This window comes from Pelodiscus sinensis, chromosome 2 (genome assembly GCF_049634645.1).
Source record: "Pelodiscus sinensis isolate JC-2024 chromosome 2, ASM4963464v1, whole genome shotgun sequence".
In the NCBI taxonomy this organism is placed as follows: domain Eukaryota; kingdom Metazoa; phylum Chordata; order Testudines; family Trionychidae; genus Pelodiscus; species Pelodiscus sinensis.
In genome coordinates, this window is record NC_134712.1 from 187,531,905 (window position 1) to 187,555,837 (window position 23,933).

The following is a 23,933-nucleotide window of genomic DNA, read 5'->3' on the forward strand; positions in this document are numbered from 1 at the left end:
ACAAAGGCCAATTTAAATCTTTGTTACCCATCAGGCAACAACATAACCACCAAACCCCAGAGAGAGAGACCCTTTAAAAATTAACAACAGTTATCTCCCTTATTCTTCACACCATTATATAGCATGTTTCTCCTTGTTCACACCTCTTTGATACTCTAAGCACCAACAGTGAAACACTGAATCCATACCCCTTTTTTTGCTAAATTATGATGGCAGCACATTTATCATACAGAGATATCTAGCAACCCTGTCACATACATGCAATAAAATTGTACCAAATTACTACTAAACCATCTTCAGTGCAGAGCATGTGGCAAGCTTTAACTTGCCATATCATTTTGTAGACACGGGGAAGCAGTATGGGATTATCATTCATTCCTGTCCATAGAACACGGAATCACAGAATACTAGAACTGGAAGGGACCTGGAGAGGTCATCGAGTCCAGTTCCCTGCCCTCACTGCAGGACCAAGCACTGTCTAGATCATCCCTGACAGGTGTCTGTCTAACCTATTCTTAAATACCTCCAGTGATGGAGATTCCACAACACACACCCCCATTGGCAATTTATTCCATTGTTTAACCTCCCTGATAGATAAGACCCAACCCAAACCCCTGCAACCCCAGGTCACAACCCCTTCCTGTCCTAGGTCACAATACAGCCCCTGCACTGCAGTCCAGTGCCCTAGACTGTCATCTCACATTTAGCTTCTGGTCCATTATGACACTCAGACTTCCTTCCACAATATTCCTTCCTATGCAGTCATTTCCGATTTTGTATGTGTTCAACTGATTGTCCTTCATAAGTGGAGTACTTTGCATGTGTCCTTATTGAATTTCTTCCTGTTTACCTCAGGCTATTCTTCCAGTTTGCCCAGATCATTTTTAATTATATTCTATCCTCCAAAGTACTTGCAAGCCCTCCCATCTGCAGTATAAGTATACTCTATGCCATTATCTAAATCACTGATGAAAATGTTGAAGAGAACTGGACCCAAAACTAATCCATGTGGGATCCCACTCATTATGCCCTTCCAGCATGACTATGAACCATTAATAATTATTTTCTGGAAATAGTTTTCCAAATAATTATGAACCCACCTTATAATAGCTCCATCTAGGCTGTATTTCCCTAGTTTGTTTACGAGATAGTCATCCAAGACATCATAGACTGGCATGATTTTCCGGAAATGCTTTTAACGGAAAAGTTTTCCATTAAAAGCATTTTCGGAACAGAGCATCTAGATTGGCACGGACGCTTTTCCGCAAAAGCACTTTTTGCGGAAAAGCGTCCGTGGCCAATCTAGAAGCGCTTTTCCGCAAAAAAGCCCTGATCACCATTTTCACGATCGGGGCTTTTTTGCGGAAAACAAATTTTAGCTGTCTACACTAGCCCTTTTGCGCAACGGGAGCAGCATAGAATTTCCGCAAAAAGCACTGATTTCTTACAGTAGGAAGTTAGTGCTTTTGTGGAAATTCAAGCGGCCAGTGTAGACAGCTGGCAAGTTTTTCCAGAAAAGCGGCTGATTTTCCGGAAAAACTAGCCAGTCTAGACACAGCCAAGATGTATATTCCAGCACTTTCCTTCTATCCACAAGGTTTGTTCCCATGTCAATGAAAGCTATCAGGTAGGTTTGACATGATTTGTTCTTGATAAATCCAAGCTGTTTATCACATTATTATATTCTAAATGTTTGCATACTGATTACTTTATTATTTTCTCCATAGGATTACCAGATGATTTCAAAAAAATACTGGACACACTTGATCTCAGACAGAGGAGGGGCTGGCTGGGAGGGGGGAGTGGAAGTGGGAGGGGGGAACTGGCCAGAGGGAAGCAGGGCTGGCCAGGAGAGGGTTGGGGGGAGTAGGGCTGGCCGGGGGAGATCGGGGGAAGGAGGGCCTGGCCAGTGGGAGGGTGGGAACTGGCTGGCAGGGAGCGGGACTGGCCTGGGCGCATGCAGATCCTGGAGTGCTGCCTGTCCCGCGCATGGTCCTGGCAGGGTGCACGGGCGAGTCAGGCCCTGGGGATTCCATCCCCCCTCCCCTCCTCTCTACTGGGTAGTTGTGTACTGCCTTGCTGGTAGATACGCTCACACAGTGTGAGCATGTCTACCAGCCAGGCAGTATGCAACTACGTACTGATACATATGATAGTAATAAAACTTAATTAGAAAATGTATATGTCCGGTATTTTCTCAATTTGTTTCCCGGGCAGAAAGCTCAAATACCGGACTGTTCGGTTCAAAACCGGACATCTGGCAACCCTATTTCTCCATTATGTGGACACAGAATTTAAACTGACTGGTCTGCAATTCTTTGGGTTGTTCTTATTTCCCTTTTCTTAAATAGTCATTATATTTGTTTTTCCAATCTTCTGAAAAAACAAAACAAAGAAGTCATTAAGCACCTCTGCCATTTCCACATTTTCTATTGTTGCTCTTCCCTCTCCCAGTGAAGTAACCGGTAAGCTGTCCTTGGTCTTCCTCTTGCTTTTAATGTATTTGTGGTATGTTTTCTTGTGTCTCTAGCTAGTTTGAGCTCATTTTGTGCCTTGGCCTTTTTGTTTTATTTATTTAGTTATTTTAAAATATTTTTACCTCGATTCTCTATTTCAAATATTCAATGCGGCTTACAAAATTTTTAAAAACACAGTAAATAAAGTAAAATATAGGACCCCAAAGAGCGGGGGGGGGGGGGGGGGGGGCGGAATAAAACTTGCTAAAATGCCACAAGAGGAGGGACAAACACACAACTAAACACCAATAAAAGCACAAGTAAAAAGGGTAGCCTTGGTCTGGCACCAAAACAATGCCAACATTGGCATTAAGCAAATGTCCCCAGGGAGAGAATTCCATAGCCTAAGGGCAAAGGCTGAGAAGGCTCTGCTTCGCGAAGAGGTCAACCCTATCTGCATAACTGGAGGAACATGGAGTAGAGTCTCCCAGGCTGACATCAATCCCAGGGGAGGTTTGTACAGTATAGGGGAGACGGTCTTTTAAATACCCCGGTTCAAACCCATTTTAATTTTATCTCTACATATTGTGTTATTTGTTTACATTTATCCTTTGTCATTGACCTAGTTTCCACTTTTTGAAGGAGTCTTTTTTCATTTTTCAGTCATTGAAGATCTCCTGGTTAAATCAGGATGGTCTCTTATCATACTTCCTAGTTTTACTATGCAATAGGATAGTTTGTACTTGTGCCCTTAATAATGTATCTTTGAAGAGCTATCAGCTGTCTTCAATTGTTTTTCCTCTTAGACAGGCTTCCCAGGGGATTTTACCTATCAACTCCCTGAGTCTACTGAAATCTGCCTTCCTGAAATCCACTGTCTTTATTTTACTGTGCGCCCCCGACCATTCCTTAACATCATGAACTTTACCATTTCATGATCACTCTCATTCAAACTACCCTCCACTTTCAAATTTTCAACCAGTTCTTCCGTTTGTCAAAATCAAATCTAGAATATTCATTCCCCCAGTAGCGTCTTCCGCCTTCTGAAATAAAAAATTATCTCCAGTACATTCTAAAAACTTGTTGAATAATCTGACAAGTTATTTACTCTGCTGTGTTATTTTTCCAACAGATGTCCAAGTTATTGAAGTCATACTTCACCGCTAAGTCCTGTGCTTTGGATGATTTTGTTAGTTTAAAAAAAAAAAAAAAAAAAACTTCATCCACCACCTTTTCCTGTTTAGCTGATCTGTAATAGACCCCCAACATGACATCACCCTTTGTTTTTACCCCTTTTATCATTACCTGGAGACTTTTAACAAATCTGTCTCCTTGAATCACAAAGCATATTAGCCAGGGTGGATAAAAAAAAAATCAATGATTTTTAAAAAATTAATGTATTTTTTCTTTAAATTTACTTTCCTTTTAACATAAATTCTTTAAAGCCATATTTGAAATTGTGATACCCCGCCTGGAGAGCTAAACTTACTATAATTAAGCTCATTTAAATTAAATTTTAAAAAGTTTTGCTGCTGAAGTTTTAAAGAAAGTCAAATCACAGAATAGGGACAAGTTACTGACTAAGCACATACAGTAAATACTAAACTTCCTTTAACAGCAATAGACTCTTTAGCAGGTGCAGAGAGACTATTTCTTCAGTCTATTCAATTTGATCATTTCAATAATTAGTTCATTCAAAGTTAAGAAACAGGAAAGCTTGTTTTCTCTTCCAATCTATTCATAAAAACAAGGCCAAGAAGATAAGATGTAGTAGTTCATAAATCTTGAAGGGCATAGTGACCAGAAACAATCAGTTTAATTCATTAACTACAGATAGTACTTTATTAAAAAACCATTTAGTTTTAATGCATAACATGCTTTGATCCACATAGGGCTTTTTATGCAACCAAAACATTTAATATTGTTTTAATTTAAATACAATTATTTGAAAGTGCTATTTTTGTGCATTTTAATTGAATTCCAATTTACATCCAAATGCAGGTTGGCACAAAAAAAGTAGAGTCATCTGGTTTAAAAAAAAAGTGAAATTCACCATTTTCTAACAGAATAAAAATGTGAAAATTAAGACTCTGAATAAGTACACTGAGCTTAAATAAATGTGCACGTAAGCAGTGTCTTTCTGGTAAGACAAAATAAATTTCAAATTTAGCACAAAGGCTGTATTTAGTTGTAAATCAACAAGTTTTAATGGTTACCAATCAATGACATACAACCTTTCTTTAGGAAAATAAATTTAAAAAGTACAAAAGGAAAACAGGATTAAAATAGGTACCTTAAATCAAGATGATTTGCTTACTGATTCAGATTGTGATTCCAACTGGTGATTTTAAATCAGTCCACCCTGATATTAGCTGTAAATTTTCCTTTTTGCAGTATCTGTATTATGTAACCCCAAAAAATGAGATTTCAGAGTGCAAAAGTAGAGCATATCAGAATTACATCAATAGATCAATAACACCTTCTTGTATACTCTCTTGTGAATTAATGACTGATCTATCACCAGGTACACAATGGTACAATGTACATTTATGTTCATGTTCTCTTTGAAATCAGTGCTACATGATACAATTAGTTTTACAATTCTCAGTAAATCTATTCTCTTGACATGGGGCCAACAGAATTGGCAGATCCCTGAACAAGGTGTGAGGGGCCTCCCAGAAGGGACAGGTCCTCAGATGGAAGGAACATGGCTGGAGACAGCTAGCCCTCAATGCCACCCACAAGCTAGGTCTATACTTGCAGCTTCTTGCATGAGAAATATGCAAATGAGGATAAGCGTGGAATATCACCGAGCCTCATTTGTATACCTAATGAGCCGCCATTTTTGCAGACGAGGCTCTTGCACCAGGAGCTGTCTACACTGCCCCTTCTTGCGCAAATAAAACCCTCTTGCACAATGCCGTTATTCCTGAAAATAATCAACATAGCGGCATTGCGCAAGAGGGTTTTTCTTGCACAAGAAGGGGCAGCGTAGACAGCTCTTCTGCAAAAATGGAGGCTCATTAGATATGCAAATGAGGCTCAGCAATATTCCACATTTAGCCCCATTTGCAGGGCTCAACAAACAGGCTGATTCTACTCGCCCCTAGAGAGTAGATTTCAGCCGGTCGCTCCGTGCGCCCCATTCACCGGTGCTGTGCGCATGCGCAGTGCCAGTCTGGCGCATGTGCGGTCCAGGGCTGGTGAGTAGCTCTCACCGCGGTTTGTCAAGCCCTGCTCATTTTGCATATTTCTCGCAGAAGAAGCTGCGAGTGTAGACATAGCCACAGTGTGCCATACGGGGCTGTGGAATCAATTTAAAGGGCCCAGAACTCAGACTGTTGCTGCAGTAGTGGTGGCTGGGAGCCCTGGACTCTTTTGAATCACTAGGGCAACTGCCCCCTTCCCTTCGCAAAGGTGGGCCTGCCTTGACATAGACAGAAAATGGAAAACAGATTTAGCCAGCTAAAAGTGCAGTGTTATCGAAAGAACTTGAACATCTAGGGCAAGCTGCTGGCAATTTTTATTATCTAGAGGGTATTGTCAATTATTTCTTTTGGATTTTGAGGATTTCTCCTTATCCATTGTCTCTTTCTTGTTGACAGTTATTTCCTCCTTTTACTTTGCATTCCAATCCTTCCTTTCAATCTTTCACATTCTTGTCTCAATTTATTCCCTTTATTTTCTAAGCGTGTATAGTGGCTCTCCCCCATCCACTTATTTCTGCCATGCATCCAAAGAATGCCAATGATCATTCCCCTGTGTCAATGATTCTCAAACTTTTTGGGACATGGATCTCCTGGCTCAATGTAAATCTTTCCGTGGACCACCAGTTGCTAATGGAAACTGGTTTAATTAAAATTATTAAACAAATTAAGTGCTTTAACTTTCTCATGTTAGTGTATCAAACTTCATTTTAAATAAAATAAATTATTAATTTATGTCCAACACAAAAGGTTTCAATGTTTTCTTTATTTATGGCAGGTGTGGAGAACCTTTTTTGCATCAGGGGTCACTGACCCACAGAAAAAAAAAATCACACAAATGAAAAGCAAATACCTTCTCCCAAACCCCCCCAACCCTCACTGAGGTGGCCTCCAATGGAGATGGGGGAAGGATGCCCCTGGGAATAGGGCTGGGGTCAAGGTGGCTCGGGGGAGGAGGGGACCAACCGAAGAATGTGCCACTCTTACCATGGCGGTGGCACTCCACCTGTAGCTCCACAGGCCGCTCATGGGGGTGTGTGTGAGTTTGCTTTCTTCACCTCTCTGCCTGCTGGTTGGATCTGGTGCTAAGCCTCACAGCTGTGCGCCAACTGTGAGGCTACCGTGGCAGCATGGGCTCCCAGTTGCATGGGGGGGAAGGAGGGAGGGAGAAGAGAGCTTCCATCGCAGACTACCTGGGAGGCATCCATGGACCGCACTTTGAAAACCACTGCCCTACGTGAATGGCTGGACTAATTTTGAGGTGGAGAATTCAGATGGTTCTTTATGATATATTCAAACTGAGATGCACAAATACTGCTGAGCACACCCATGTTTATATAAAATGTGAATATGTATGATTTTTACATCTTATCTGGTCTCCTGTTAGAGAAGTGGAGTCCTATTTCCTTTGTTGGTGTGACAGATAGGAGGCATACTACCCTTTTCTAGACAGCCCAACATTCAGTAACTAAATATCCTGCACTGGGTTAAACCCCGAACAGTGGGTATCCAGAAAGTGTTGGTAGGAGAGCCGAAAGTAAGAGAGTGAGAAGTCTGAAACGAAATAGGTTTTGCCTGACCCAGTCTCTTTTGTGTATGAGTTCAAAATAGGAAGTTGGGAGAGAGATGGAAGACATGAGATCCAGAAGACATAAGTCCTCTTTAAGACTATGATCTGATTCTTGTATCCTAGAAGGCAGGACATCTGTGCATGTGCCTAAGACTGTAGGTCAGCTATTTAGAGATCACAGTTTCTTTTAAGATCACTCCTCAGAGAGGATTAAAGAGCTTGGGGTTACTTTCAGGACGAAATTCCCAAGTGCATCTTTCTGGCTTTCAGGGGGGGTTTGCATTTGGGTGGTGGCAATGTACCATGTAAGGTCAGAGAATCTGTGACCTTGGGGAGTTTGATAGCAAATGCCTTTTGGGACAAGGTATTTTAAGGTCTCTCGTGGGCCCCCACCTTCTGCACTTGCAGTGCCAGAGTGGGAAACAGTCTTGACAGTTGGGATCCAGGCATTGCTGCAAGTGCTTGACAAAGTTTTCTATGGGACAGCAGTCAAAGTAATAGGGCTACAATGGTTGAAGAACTAGAAGGGTTCGGTACATTCAGGGGAATTTTAGGATTTATGTAGCACTTTACAAGTGTTAATTTCTTAATCTTCTCAAAAGAAAGTTTATATACCTGTACAGTAACAGGAGTTACCTGTATGGTCCCTATCTGTATTTCACTTGAGGGACATGCAAGCACTACGTGAGTTTAAAACCAGATATTTCTTGTACCACGGAGTGGGCAAGCCAGTCTCGGCAGGCCACATCTGGCCTGCCAAGCCAGTGGATCTGGCCTGTAGCCACCCTGCCACTACCCCACCCTCAGGCCAATCGAGACCCAGGGACAAGGGAGTGTGAAAAGTCTCCCAGGGGTGTGCGTCAGCAGAGGGAACCGCCAGCTTTTTTAAAACAGCCTGTGGTTCTCTCTAGCCTACAGACCCAGATTGGCCTGGGGGCACGGGCAGAGCACAAAGTCTCCTTCCACTGCCGTGCCTAGAGGGAATCAGCAGCTGTTTTAAAACAGCTGGTTATTCTCTCAAGGCGTTGGAGGTGGGGGGCAAAGATTTCATGCACTCCCCCACCCACAGGCCAATTAGGGTCTGTGGCCAGGGAACACGAGAAGTCTCCTGGCCACACCCCTTCCACCCGAGGCTCTACCCCTTCCAGAGTGGCCTGGGGACACTTCAGAAGTTTATGAAGTGGCCCCCTTTTTTAAATTATTGCCTACCCCCTGTTCCAGCAGTTTATTTTGGTCCATACATGTGGGCTCCAAACTGAGTGCATACCACCTTTCCTAGTTGTTTTTCTATCACAATACAGCCCCCTAGGAAGATAAGGCTGTGCAGCAGAGGGGAAGGATGGTAGATAATAGAATACAGATAGGGATACTCCTCTTGAAGAATTTTAGTTACTATACAAGGTAACTAACCTCTCTTCTTTGAGTGATGATTCACACGTGTATTCCACTTGTCACTTGAGGTGACAAAGCATTGAGGATGGTGCTTGATTACCTAGATTACCTACTAGAGGACTACCAAACTAAGTATCTGCTGTAGAAGATTGTACAAGGGAATAATTCTTTGCAAAAACGGGAACAAGGCCCGATATTGCTGCTCTACATATTTCCAGAAGAGGGACATCTTGAAGTAAAGCTACTGATGCAGCCTGGTTTTTGGTCAAGTGAGTTCTCACATCTTGTGAAGGAGGGGCTAACCGTTAGATCATAAGAAAGCAGGATGCAGCACAAAATCCATTTGGAAAGTCTCTGTGAGGAGATCACTTCCTCTCATGTATGGTGCAAAGATGACAACTTAAGAGATTTTCTGAAAGATTTTGTCCTCTTCGAGTAAAATGCCATAACTTGTTGGACATCTAGAGAATGTATTTTCTTTGTGCTTATTGGCGGTGTGCAGCTTTCGATGGAAGACAGAGAAGTGAATGACCTGATTCAGATGAAATTAGTTTGGAGATGAATTTGAGGTATAAGCTCAGGGAAATGTTGTCCATATGGAAGACAGTATCCGGTGAAGCAGGAATAATGGTCTCCAGTTTCCTACTCGTCTGGAAGATTGGATGGCTTCAAGAAAGGCAAGCTTGGGCAAAGGACTATAAGGTTAAGACTTCAAAGGGCGCCTTCATTAATACCAAACAGGACTAGTGTTAGGTCAGGATAGCTTTCAGTAAGAGATGAAATCCATACTGCAATAGGATTGGCAAAGGTCAAATGGCTGTCCCAGCATAGAGTGGAAGGTGCTAAGAGAGCCTTGTGTGTGCACTTGGCAGCTGATAGTCCTTATGTTTTTAGAAAGAACAGGCAGTCAAGACCATAGGGATCATAGCATCCCTCTGAGTTTATCAAACGATGCTGGCACAAGATAGAAAATCCTTTCCATTCTGCATTTCCTCGTGAAAATGTTCCTGCTATTGTTAATGATGGATTGCAGTACAGGTTGGACCTCCCTTGTCTGGCACCCTTGGGAGCTGACCTGTCCCAAATGAGGGAATCTGCCGAATCGTAGTAGAGGGGTGTCCCCTGACACCAGCCTCCCAGGCTGCTCCCCCTCCCTTTACCTGGCTCCACTCCAGCCCCACTGACACTGGGCTCCAGCCTGCAGGGCTTGGACTTGGGCTCTGGTCTGCTGGGGCTCCCTGGGATGAAGTTCCCCAGCTGCCATGGCCCCATTTCTCCCGCACCTTCCTGGGAATCCCCAAGGACAGGGCTTGCTGGCTGTCCTGCTTCTGCTGAGCTCTGCTGGGGATCTCCAGAACAGGGTTTGCCGGCCGCCTGTCTCTGCTGTGCTATGCTGGGATCCCTAGGGACAGGGCTTGTTGGCTGCCCTACTTTTGCTGCTGGCTGCCCTGCCTGGCCAGGGCTCCCAGCTGGTTTGTTCTTCTGGGCTGGTTTGTTCTTACTGGACCACGGATGTTGCTGACCCAGAGAGTCCCAATTTTGGAGGTTCAACCTATAGCTCCAAGCATGACTCTTCTAGTGAAATTCCTATCATCCATTAAAATGTCACCCTGTTATATGGAAGAACAGTGGACTGCGGTATCAGATCTTCCTCTTTCCTGAGTCAGTATGTCTGAAAGAACTGAATATGGATGCACAGACACATGGAGAATGCTCAAGAACCAAAATTCCCTGGGGCACCTGCGAGCAATCAGGATCAACACTTGTTTTGTTTGATCACTCTCAGAACAGAGAGATGGGCACAAATGTTTATCTCACCTCTCCTGACCCCTGAACTTAAAATGTCCCCCCTCTGGAGTCATGGCCCTGAGTTCTTGAACCCTTGATACACAAAGAGGTTCCAAGATGGAATTCTGCACTAATGAAAGATGCTCCATACTCCTGGAGAAATCAAGTCCTGGAGAAATGTCTGTTGAGGCTGTCTGCTGACATGTTGTGCACACCCGACAGGTGCATTCTGAGAGGGTGATCTACTGGCAAATGCATCCATTCCAGAGATGGACAAATTTGATGCAAAGACCAATAGACCTTGATCCCCCATCTTTTTTGATAAAATAAATTATTATCCAACATGCCTGCAATATGTACAGTCCAAATAAATGTCAGGAAGCCATTTACATTTAAAAAGTTAGGTACTCTCTTTGTACTAAGGCATTTACAGGTTTGCATACTTTGCACAGGTCCAAAAGGTTTATGTCCAACTGGAATTCTCAGTGGTCCATCTACCCTATGCAGATGGGCTCCCCACACTAATAGGGAAGTGTCTGTAATCAATCTTTTTGTGAGAGGTGAGGGATGAATGGCCCTCCCCCCCATACACACAGTCTCCCTGCTTTCTCTTCAGCGAGAAAGATAACAGAGTGGAGTGGAGTGAGATTAGTTTGTCCACATTGTGCTTGCTTGGCATGTAAACTGCCCATAATCAGGCCTACAGACACTGAAGATGAAGTCTTGTGAAGGGTGCAGGTAGGTCCATGAGGCCATGTGACCCAGAAGGATGGGAAAGGTTCAAATTGTCATCTGGGTGCTTAAATGAAACTGAATGGTGCGGTCCCTCATAGTTAGACCCACGATGGATCTAAAAAAGACGAATTTATTCGAAAACAAAATTTTTTAAAGGATTTTTTATCTTGCTAAATAACAACGTTATACTTTTCAATAAATAAATCTGCTTGAATCTGAATATAATGTTATGGCCTACATTTATTAAAATCCTTTAAAACATTTCAATACAAAATAAATATGCAGAATCCATGTGCTTCTATCAAAAACTAAGTTAGAGGCTTCTTTTCTATATAAAAGTCAGGGGGGAAATATTTAACTTTTGAGGTCAAACTTTAAAACAAAATATCATTGTATACATCTAATTTATTATGATAAAATACCATCTAGTGAATAAAGTTTAAATGTATTATTCTTCAACATGTGTGTCAATTTACTTAGCATCTTTCGTTGAACTGGCTCACATATTATATTAAAATAATTGCTAATGAAGCTCACAAAAGACACTGTTGGATGAACTCAAAAAGAAATGAAGCATAATACATTGAGGGATTATCTTTTTGGGATTTGGGTGCAAAAAAGCATGGAATGAATGCAAGTTCTGAGTGCTGGAAACAGAGCGTATTCACTGTAATTATTTCAGACTGACTGTATGATATTATAAATAAAAGTTGTTTCTGTGGATGTTTCTATTCTTATAAGCAAATCCCTTGAATCATAGGGGGGGGGGGGGAATTAAAAATGTAGGGACTCTTTGTACTAAGGCATAAGAAGTCTTCTTTTCTTTTTCTATACACAATAGACTTCAGAGTAGAATAGTTTAAAGCAGTCTTTCATCTCTGGGATTGAAGGTAGGAGTAAATCTCTGTACTCTGTACATACTTCTGCATTTGACTGTATTGCTTTTAACCTGCTACTACCTACCCACTTCTCCCAGCAGCTTTATTTTTTAAAATTGGATGGCACAAAGTGATGTCTAGAGTTTACATAACCCTTATTTAGAATCATAATCACAGCATTGCAAACTTCCTCATCGGTAGAGCTTTTCATATCCTTTCCCCTGCATTTACAACAACAAACTGGAAAAAACAAACAGTTAATTTCTACATTTCCCTTCCCCACTTCACAGTCCTAATTAAGCACCGGTAAAAAGTCAAATACTCTAAGGTGATTCAACCCTGAAAAAAAATGTGAACATTTCCCAAAAATAAGGAGAGATAAAAATTACTTATCCTGGAAACTTGAGTAATGTATGCTGCTTCCCATTACAGCCTCTGCTCCGCTTCATCACTTTTCATCATAAGCACTGTTGTCTCAGTAGGACCACAATGCATGAAAACTGAGAAGAAATCCAAATTTGGCTCAGAGCTAGGTTCTTTGAATGTATTTTCAATCCATTTGATTATGAATCTATAACTCACTGGGGGGGAAAAGGCAAAAACATGCATAAAGATAGATATTCAAACAAACAACATATTATAGTAGTTCATGAGCCTCACTGTGGGAGATGATGAGTATTCTCAACTTCTGTTGAGCTTAACAGGAGCTTAGGGTGCTAAGTGCCTCAAAAGGACTGGGCCTTAAATGCTTACCACTGGGTTTAGATTGAGAGAGAGATAGGGGGACAAAGAGACACAAGCCTTTAAGCTTCCACAAAGCTCTTCTTCAGGTCTATGAAATGTACTCAGAGTCACAGCTAAATACAAGATGGAAGAGACTGTTTAGCATAAATAGTTGAAAGATGTATTAAGGCACCATTCATGGTCAAATGGCCTGTTAACACCCCTCCAGTCATGAACCCGAATACAAGGGTGTGGGGGAGGAAAGACAAGTAGAGGGCCTGTTAGTAGGTTACAGATTGTTGTAATGTGTCATGTATACGGTATCTCTATTTAGTCCATGATTTTATGGTGACTTCAGCATCTAGCAAAATTATGAATTTAAGCTCCCAGGTTCATCTTTTGAAAGTGTTAACTATTTATGCTAAATAATCTATTGCATCTTGCATGTAGCTCTGACAGTTTCCCAGACCTGAAGAAGAACTCAAAAGTTTGTCTCTCTCATCAAATTAGTTCAATAAAAGATATCTCACCCACCATGTTTCTTCAAAATGCTGGGACCAACATAGTTGCAACACCATTTACAGGGCTTGTAAGTTATTGTGCAGCAAGCCAAGGAGTGAATCTACAGCCCATCAGTCTGCCATACAGCATTGTCTCATGTGGATACTGCTATTGTGTACTCACAGCTCTAGAATGTGGCTACTTAAAAGAATAGTAAGCCCACTACACTCTAGAACTTGCACTGTCCACAGCATAGCAGTGTCCACATGAGATGTTACTGTATGGACAAGCTGCTGTGAAACAGATTCATACCCTGGATTCCTGACCAGTAACTAGCCATCTGACTAGTAACTAGTAGACAACCCCATGTTATTTGTATATCACACAATGCCATGTATGACATGAAGAGGGTCACACGGACATACATTTTATAGGAGGTACTACTTTCAAGCTACCTATCGTCATGTAACCTTGTGCACACTCCTTCACAGTCACCCTCTAGGACTTCCGTGAGGGGAATCCATGTGTTTGTGTTTTGAATCCTCTGCGGTATGTTAAGCCTCTAGGTTCCTGTGCATTGGCTTTTAGTCACTTACTCCTCTCCAAAATGTACTTAATCATATAAAGCACGGGTCATACAAAACCAAGACCTAAAACCGTAATACCCCTCACTTTCTATCACACTGTTTGCTTGAGAGTCCTTGTAGAACCATATGGGATGCACAGAGGTTTTGGAGAGCCTGGGGCTAAATCTGAAACAGTCATACCCCTCTTAAAAAAAAATTATGGAAACCAAAGAGGCCCTGATGGAGTGAGGGAGAATGGCTTGGAAAACAAACCCACCCCCACTCTCCTACAGTGTCAGATTCTGCCCTCAGTTCCCCAGTCTGGCCATAGCAACCCAGCACAAGGGGTTGCGGTGCCACTCAGGTTTGGCCTACTCAGGTGTGCTGTGATACTGTGCCGCTCATTCAAATTCCCTAGGTTTGGGGACCTCCCAAATGGGGAAGGCATAAAGCAAATTGACTCTTTTGCCTCTTCTGCTGTGTGGTCCTACCAGGAAGGCAGGCAGGAAAGATGTCCCTGCCTCAGCAGGTTGTTGCATGGTAATGAGGGGGAGAGATCAGCTGTGTCCCTTCCCAGCTTCTTTGACCTTGCTCTTTCCTGCTCCACAAATTCTGCTTCTTCCCGTCAGCTCCCTCTCTCCCAGTTTGGCTCACTAAATCCACCTGGACTTCTCTCTGCTCTTTTTGGGTAACTTTACACCATTCCTGCCTTTCTATTCCCTCCTGAAGAGCTCAGCTAAAATTGGTTTTCTAAAGATGCAGCTTACCCATTGTTAGATTTTTGCAGGTGAATAGGATCTTTGGAGACCCAAGCACCCCCCCAGTGTCTCTCTGACTGGTGTGTAGTTGCTCAGCTTGATCAGCAGCGGTAGGTCCACAAATATATTGTCACTCTGAGAGGGAGTACACAAACTCCATACTGGGCCACCAGAGGGTAAGAAGCTGTTTTGGGCTCAGCCAGCCCTGCCCCACCACTAAGATACAACAGATGCCCAGGCTGGAGGAAAAGTTAAAAAGGGAGCAGAACAGCTCATGTGTGAGCAAACCAGGGATGAGACCGGACTTTTAACTTTTAGCTTCTGAGAAAAAGGCTGATGGAAGGTAGGATCTCTCTCCCAACAACCTCTTAAAGGTTCCTCCCTGAGGGAAAGAAGGACCAGGTTCTGTTATACATGAAAAGGGAAGCTTTCCCCCGTACTTTCACCTAGTAGTATAGTTTATTTTTGTAAATTGCCTGTGGTTTGTTTATGGACAACCCCTAAAGGGGAAAGACGTGGAACTAGAGATTTTAAAACAGTGGAACTTGTTAAATTATAGTGCTTAACCAATTAACCATTTTTACCTAGGTCCTGTCACCTGGCCCCACCACAGCCGTGGGGTTCTGCCACAAGCCCTGCCACATGGGCTTAGATGTGCCAATGCTATCAGTCCTACCATGACTATATTACTACTGATGCTTGCACTAACCCTTGAGTTAGCTGCTCTGTGTTTGAGAACCCAGGGCTCAAGTTTCTAGGTAAATTCTTACTACTACATTAAGCATTTTTTAACCCAAGCTAGAACCTGGGGCTCTGAATTCCACACAGTAGCACATAGACCCACGTCAGAATAACCATATCCTAGACTTCCTAGCTCCATCCCAATATGGAGCAGCTCTAGCCTTTTGGTAGGGGTGCACTCAGGAAAAACCTCTACTAATCACTCTGCAAGTTCCTGCAATTTTGAACAGCCCCCCAGCACATCCTGCCAAACCACAGAAAAGAACTCCCTTTTCAAGAAGTTCTCTTGCTTGCACTTTTGTTCCTATGTCAGGAAACAGGCAGTTTCCATGATACATTGGTGGACATTTCAGCAAGGCTTTCTGATGCACCAAAGGCACCTAACAGAGCTTCAAATAGAAAAGGATGAGGAGCACCCAGGCAAGGCAGACTGCCTGATGTTGCTTACTACGCTTGGTATAGCTGCTGATGCCCCCTACATAAGCTGACACTTGTGGTGCAGGACCACAAGCACAGACTGGTAGGATCACAATGTCACACAGACCTGGGATGACCCGCAGGGGCTTCAGGCTGCTTGTATGAAAAAGCGTTTCTGAAGGTTTGCAAATAGCTTGCCCCAACCCTCCAACATGAAGACAGATTTATGCAAAAGGGCACTCTTGTCAGTTCAGGAGTGGATTGTTATAGCTCTATGGAATCTGGTCACCCCAGACTGCCACAAATCCATTGGCAACAAAGCATTTGGCTTACTCCAACGTGGCAGGCGTAAAGAGATATTTCTGAGGCAACTATAAGTATAAAGAGAGATTAAAAAGACTGGGACTTTTCAGCTTAGAAAAGAGGAAAGTAAGGGGAGATACAACAGAGGTCTATAAAATCATGACTGGTGGTGGAGAAAGAGAACAAGAAAAGGTTATTTATTTGTTCCCATAAGTAGGGATGTAAAATTTAAATTATTTGGCTAATCAAATAGTTGATGCAATTTGCAACGACTATTAAATTAGTCGATAAGGGCGCTTCCACCTTTGAAGTGTAGCAGCTGACCCCAGGCTCCACGCAGCGCTGCTGCTTTGAAATGCAGCGTGCAGCCCAGGATTCCCAGCTGGCACCCACAGGCTGCACACAGCATTTCAAAGCGGCAGCACCGCATGGAGCCCGGGGTCAGCTGGGGACTCCCCCGTTGACTCTGGGCTCCATGCAATGCTGCCATTTTGAAATGCTGCGTGTAGCCCAGTCCAGCTGAGGTTTCACAGCTGACCCCGGGGCTGCATGTGGAATTTCAATATGGCAGTGCCACATGGAACCTGGGGTCTGGCCCCAGACTCTACACAGCACTGCTGCTTTGACTCATGTTTAGCTTATGGTCTACTATGACCCCCAAATCCCTTTCACCATTACTCCTTCCTAGACAAATACTTCCCATTCTGTATGTGTGAAACTGATTGTTCCTTCCTAAGTGGAATTCATTTGTCCTTACTAAACTTTATCCTGTTTACTTCAGACCATTTCCCTAGTTTGTCTTGATCATTTTGAATTTTGACCCTATCCTCCAAAGCACTTGCAACCTCTCCCAGCTTGGTATCATCTGCAAACTTAATAATTGTACTCTCTTGTGAACAGTTAATAACTAATCTCTGAGAACAGTTATCCAGAAGGCTTGATATCCTATCAAAGAAAGTAGTTTCCTTATTTCCCTTTTTATAGATGGGCACTGTTCTCCCTTCTACCATTCCTTAGAATCATGAACTCTATGATTTCATGATCATTTTCACCCAAGCTACCTTCCACTTTCAAATTCTCAACCAGTTATTCCGTATTTGTTAAAATCAATCTAGAACAGCTTCACCCCTTGTAGCTTTCTCAATGTAAGGGGAATGTTAGCCCCTTACTAAAACTCAGTGGGAGCTTTCGGTTGGCCAGCTCCCAGTACCAAAAGGGGAAGGGTCCATGCGAAATAAGGGCCCTGAGACTGACAGACCCCAGAGACAATGGAAATAGGCCAACACTCCAGCTCAGCCTGATTGACAGGTTGGACATGCCAGTGAGGAATTGAGGAGGCCAGGTCCCATCCTCCGTGTGAGCTGGGATTTTCTGGGTCTCTCTGAGAAAAGGAGAAAGAGCTAAGAAGAGCAGCAAGAGCAAGCTGTGCTAAGAAGCAGACCTGCAGTGTCAGAGCCAGAGGCCCATAGAGCCCACAGAGCGCAGACCCTGTGCTAAGAAGCAGACCTGCAATGACAGAGTCAGACACACACAGCCCAAGGAGCAGACCTGCAGTGACCTGAGAGCCAAAGGGGTCAGAGAAGCAACACAAGGAGCTGGAGGCTGGCAAAGCAGCACAGTCTGCAGCTGGGTGTGGTGAGCAGGGCACCAGCAAAATGGGGGGAGAAGCTTTGGGCAGACAGACACCACCAGCCAAGAGGCCCTGCAGGCCAGATTTGGAGAGGGATTGTAACTCCAACTGGGAGAGGAGTCCTGCCACCTAGAACCCTGAAGTCATGTGGTCACTGCCAGAGCAAGCATGTTCAACCTGCAGCCCCCTCCACCCTCCCGGCAGCACAGCCAGGGCCTGAGAAAGAGCCCTGGAACCTATAAAGAACAGACTGTGAACTGTCCTTACACTCTGCAGACTGCTGTTTGTGATGTCCCCGTGCTACAGAGCAGGACTGTGTGTTCTCATTTAACCTCTCTCATTTTTTCCTTATTATTTTCTTTTTAATCAGTTGCTGTTTAATAAATAGTATTTGCTTTGAACTGTATGTAACGATCACTGGATCAAGAAAGCATGCAGTGTGAAGAGAGCACTCCGGAGTGGGGACACCCTAGCCTCTGCCCCAAGTGACTACAAGGTTGGGGACTAAGCCCCAGAACACCTGGGCCCAGCCTTGTTGGGATTTCGAGAGCTCTGCTAACTCAGGAGAGTGGAAGGGGAGCCCTCAGGGTCAGAGAGGCCTTTGGGTAAAAGAAGTGGGAGCGGGAACTCAGATTCTTTCTCTGGTCCATTTCACTAGGGTAGTATAGAAGCCAGGAAAGTTCCCCACAATAGCAGGACCATTCCCCCACTTACATCAATCTTCTGAAATAAAAAATTGTCTCCAAGAACTTATTGGATAACCTGTGCCTTGCTGTGTTAGTTTCCCAACATACCTCTTGATAGTTGAAATCCCCCCTCACCACCAAATCTTGCACTTTGGATGATTTTGTGAGTTGTTTTTTAAAAAAAGCCTCAACCATCTCTTCTGACTGAGTAAGTGGTCTGTAGCAGACATCACCCTTGCTTTTTACCCCTTTTAACATAACTCAGAGACTCTCAAGTCTGTCTTAGGAAACATACTTCTTCCATTTGTATATAGGCATCTAAGATCCGGATTTCATTTTTCCCCCCAATTCTGCCTTGTCTCTCCTATTATAGCCCACACTCCCTCCCATTTCTGAGCCATCTCCAAGGTCTTCATGTTTTTCACGTACCTATGAGCTTTGGTCACCTGCCCCCATTGAACCTAGATTAAAGCCCTTCTTACTAGGTTAGCCAGTCTGTGTCCAAAAACTCTCTTCCCTTTCCTCCAAAGATGAAACCCATTCCTGCTTAGCAGGCCTTCTTCTTAGAACAGCATCCTGTGGTCAAGGAAGTCAAAGCCCTCCCAACGATACCATCTTCGCAGGTAGGCATTCACCTGTCTCTGCCTGGGCCCCTACTTTTGGCAGGAAAGACTGAGGAGAATACCACCTGCACTCCAAACTCCTTCACCCAAGATCCCAGAGCCCTGTCATCACTCCTGATCTGCTCAAGGTTCCACCTTGCAGTATTATTTGTACCCACGTGGATGAATAGCATGGGTAGTATTCCTAGGGTTGGAAAAATCCTCGACAATCCTCCATAATGTCTCGGCTACGGGCCCCTGCCAAGCAGTATATCTCCTGAGATGACATGTCAGGGCAACAGATGAGTGTTTAACTGAAAGACTAATGTGATTACCAAGCCAGTAAAATATTAAAATTGGCAATAAAAGTAGTGACCTGGTCAGTAGTCTGATTGCCACTAACACCTTTTATGGAATGATTAATTACAGTGGTGGGCAACCTGAGACCCTTTGAGGTTCTGTATGTGACCCACAAGACATTTTGTTTATCTTTGCCCACACACAGGGTTGCCAGCTTCTCCTGGTTTTCATCCACATAGTTTTTTTTTTCCTGACAGTATTACAGAAGTGACATACATTTAAAAAGCAAAGGCACGTGAAGCAAGGTGCTTGATGACAGAACACAACATTGAGAAAGCCATGCGCTCCTGATTAAGCGGGATCCTGTGCGGGGGAGAGGGAACTGGAAGCAGGAGCTGGCAGCCCCAAGTGTGGGGGAAGGCTGCCTCCTGTTCCTGTCCCCCATGCACATACAGCAGCTAGCTTCTGCTCCCCACCCCACCATGGGAGGGGGCAAACTCCCTGGAGCAGCCATCTGCCCACAGCAGGCCGCGGGTGGGAGCTGCTCCCAGGTACCAGTTCCCTAATCCATAATCCAATAGACATAGCCCACTCTGTCACAATACCAACATTAAGGTGTAGTGTCATGGCCATTAATTCACTGGAACCTTGGGCACAAATTTCAGAACTATGGGATCCATAGTCATTAAGACACTAGAATTCCAGCATGCCAATGCAACACCTATGCTACCTGGGTATAGTAAGGGTATCTTTAAAGTCAGTGTTTTAGTCACCTTTCTATTTCACATATCCTTATCTTAAGGAGTATATTACGGTGTTTTCCAATTTTTGCAAAATGAAAACTGGAAAATATGAAAAAGGTTTCAGGTTTTCTTTAAAGTATATTGCCAACCTGGCATCTAAAAAAGGGGGAAATAAAGTAATTAAATCCATTGTGTTCATTTTCCTTTAAATCTGAATGTACTAATATTTGCGCTATTAACTTCTTTATTCCAGGTAAAAATCTTTCTTCTAAAAACATCGTTTTATAGGTCTGCAAACATTATGCACATGCTTAATTTTACTACAGGTTGGACCTTCCTGGTCCGGCACCCTGGGGATGTGACTGGTCCCGAACAAGGGGATTTGCCTGACTCAGGGAGATCCCTTGTCATGGCCTTGCAGCTCTCTGCCCCTCCCTACTGTCAGCTGCATCCAGCCTGCGCTTGGCCTCGCTGCCCCCAAGCTCAGGCTCTGGCCCCCATCCTGCCACAGCACCTGACCTCGCCGCTGGCCCCCCTGCCACGGGGCTCCCAGCCTCGCCACCAGCCTCTCTGCCATGGGACTCTGTAGTCCAGCAACATCCATGGTCCTACCGGACCACTGATCTTGTCAGAGCGGAGAGTCCCTGTTTAGGGAGGTACAGCTTGTACTGGGAGTAATCCTATTAAAAAAAAAAAATCAATGGGCCTATGTACAGAAGTAATGTTAAGCACAAGTGTTTGCAGCACTGGGCAAAGACACTCAGCTCTCTACTGCTTTACATCCTGTGAAGTTATTTGCACCAATGTAAAGAAAGTGTAAAAGTACTACTACTCTGTTTCAGTAGCTTTTTATTCTCACTTTGCCCAAGCGTACCTTCTGTATTCACAAGGCCATAATGAATCAAGTCCTGGATGTCCTGACTCAATTCCATGGACCATCCACTCTACTATATCTTCCTTTCAATATTTCCCATTTTCTCTACAATATCTTACTCCAAAATCTGCACATGCCAAAACAAGATTTTTTTTCAAAACACTTAAGAGCCTCATTTTGAGTCAGTTAGGGTATGTCTACACTAGCTTGTTAGTTCGAGCTAGGTAGGCAAATGAGGGCAACCGGGGTTGCAAATGAAGCCCAGGATTGCAAATGAAGCCCCCGTACGCCTCGTGGAACGAGGTGTACCGGTAGTTCAATTTAGAGATCCTAATTCGAACTACCTACTCCGTGCCGCGTGTAGCCGCGGGCACGGAGTCCGCACTAAGGGGGATTTAAAAATGGCGGCGCCTGGGAACATGCAAATGAAGCCCGGGATATTTAAATCCCAGGCTTCATTTGCAACCCCGGTTGCCCTCATTTGCCTACCTAGCTCGAACTAACGAGCTAGTGTAGACATACCCTTACATATTACTACAAGACTTACCAAGTCTGGATCCAACCCAGGGTAGTGGGAGCAGCTCAGTCCACCTGCTGGCTTCTTCCCAGTTCAGTGGAGGCTGTGAAGGCCATTTGCTGGCTTCTCTATGGACTGGAGAGGACCATGCAGTACAGCAGCCCAAGGGCTGGTGGGCACGGTGGCTAGCAGCATATCCTTGGGGCAGACCAGGGGCCATGCTGCCATCCAGAGGCTGCTCCCTGACCACAGGGGGCATCAAGTGCCCCAGGCTTATTCATGGATATAAATGTCCCTGCTCTCACCCCCTCACTTTTCATTTGATGTGAAACAATCGCATTCTGCGCACATCCCATTGTCCTCGCACAACCAAATCCGTTTTGTTTTAATTCATTATAAGAGGAAGCTGCACACCGAATATGGTGGTCCTAGCTCTTCCCATTTAAGGAGGAGTTTTTGAACAAACAGACTCAGATGGACATACATAGACAGATACACAAACTCTAAACTATATAGTAGATAAAGGAGAAAAATTCCATTAGCAGGCTACCTCCTTCCTCTCCCCTCTCCTCCCCCGGATTTCAAAATAAAACCGGAACAGAAAAGTTTCCACAATTTGCTTTTAAAATCCCATTATAGTGTTGTTTATAAATGTACACTTCTTTGCATTATTTGAAACCCTAATATTAGAGCATTAAGAATTTGAAAGTGATTATAAACAAAAGTAAAAATTACTTTGCTGATTATTTTCATTGTCCCAACAGAAAAATAAAAGGAAACAAAAACAGTGACCAATAAATTGCATTTCATTTTATCTTTTATTAATCTAATGTAATACATACTTGCATAATATGGTTTTTAATTTCAAAGTGACTTAAATCATTTTAAAATCTTATGTTTGAGTTCCCTTTCCATTATACAATGACTAGTCTGTACCCTTCTTGAAGAATCCAAGTATAGGATAATTCATAGACGAAATAATGATCCTGGGTTTTTTTTAAACATAATGTACACTATCAAGTTCAACTATATAATTCATTTGAATGTCAAATATCTTTACTCTTGGTTGAATGCTATACTTGAGCTTTAAGTAATTCTTTTCAGTGATGCATAAACTTAATGAAAATAATTTTGAGAGGGAAAGACTGCGATATGCCTAAGCAATCTGGATATATGTACTCTCCAGTTTAAACAACTGATTCTTTCATATGTCCCATTAGCCTCCAATAAAAACACATTAATGGCTCAATCCCGCAAGCACTGCTATGAATCACTGAGTGCTCTTGACTCCCACTATCTCTACACACAAAACTACTTTCTGTCACTTCCACAAATTTACCCAAATTGGACCAAATCCTTTTTGATTAAAGTACTCCCACTGAAGACAATGGAACTACTTGCATGCAACTGCACTGAACCTTGACATAACAGTGTTATACATACTGTAAAACAGTTTAAGTGCTGATTAAGTTAGTTTTAACAACATCCACAAAAATATATCTTTAAGATGGCTTGCTACTAGAGCATGTCACTTTTAAAAATACATACCCCACTGAGTTATGTGACCAACAGTTACTGTAAGCAGAAATGTGACTCGACCCCCAACAGCAGAACATTCTGTCAGCCTTCCACATTATGACTGAAATATGGGCCATCTGTTACTATACAAGTACTGCAGTATGAGTAAATGAGGCACTATTCTCCAGATTAAAACTTCTATGTATCTTTTTTTCCTCCCCCCCGCCTTCAACTTTTTCCATACATTTTCTTTCTACGGCTTTTTTCTTTTTCAGCTTTTTTATATCCTCTGCTCTCTTGCTGTTAGGTTTCTTTCATTCTGTTTTTTCATTTATATTTCCTTAATTTATATTCTGCTTTCTTGGTTGTTTCCAGACCACAGTAGCATCCCATTGTCATGTTTTCTCTCACTTTCTTCTGTTGTCTCAAGCACCTTTCCATCTATATCCTGCTAACTCAATCTTTCTCCACTTCTCCCTGCCCAAACCATGACCTTCTCCCTTGTACCTACACCTTTGACTTCAATTGAACTGGCTGAGCCAGTATACTCTGTGTTTCTTCTAGGGCCTTGTCTAGACTAAAATAAGTGGTGTAATTCAGTAGTGGACAACATGTGGTTCACGGGCTATATGCAACCCATTAAGATTCTATGTGTGGCCTGTGAGTCATTTTGTTTACAGTTGCCCACGTGAAAGGTTGCCAGAATCTGCTGGTTTCCATCCACATAGTTTTTTTCCCTACCAGTATTACACAAGTGACACTCACTTAAAGCAAGGGCACATAGGGTTGCCAGATGGTTTCAACAAAAATACCGGACACACTTGACATTACATCACAATCTACATTATATCTTATTTAGAAAACACCGGACATTTAGATTTTCTCAATGTGTTTCCCGAACAGAAAGCTCAAATACTGGACTGTCTGGTTCAAAACCGGACACTTGGCATCTCACTTCATGTGCCCTTAGGGTTGCCAAGTGACTGCACACAACAGAGAGAGTCATGTACTTCCTCTATATCCAATCAA

General features: G+C 43.2%; 1 protein-coding gene across 11 annotated transcripts in view; it reads right to left on the reverse strand.

Annotated features, from left to right (window-relative positions):
• Positions 1-23,933, reverse strand: part of LRRC3B (leucine rich repeat containing 3B) — an 85,869-nt gene that overhangs the window by 54,657 nt on the left and 7,279 nt on the right. For 3 of the 11 annotated variants that reach the window (XM_075922012.1, XM_075922015.1, XM_075922010.1), the window contains exon 1: positions 13,283-13,508. The exons of 7 other annotated variants lie outside the window; for them this stretch is intronic. The gene's annotated coding sequence lies outside the window, so the exon portion shown is untranslated. Of the gene's footprint in view, positions 1-4,749; positions 4,854-13,282; positions 13,509-23,933 lie in introns of those variants that run through there. One more of the 11 variants, XM_075922009.1, reaches the window with a different exon arrangement.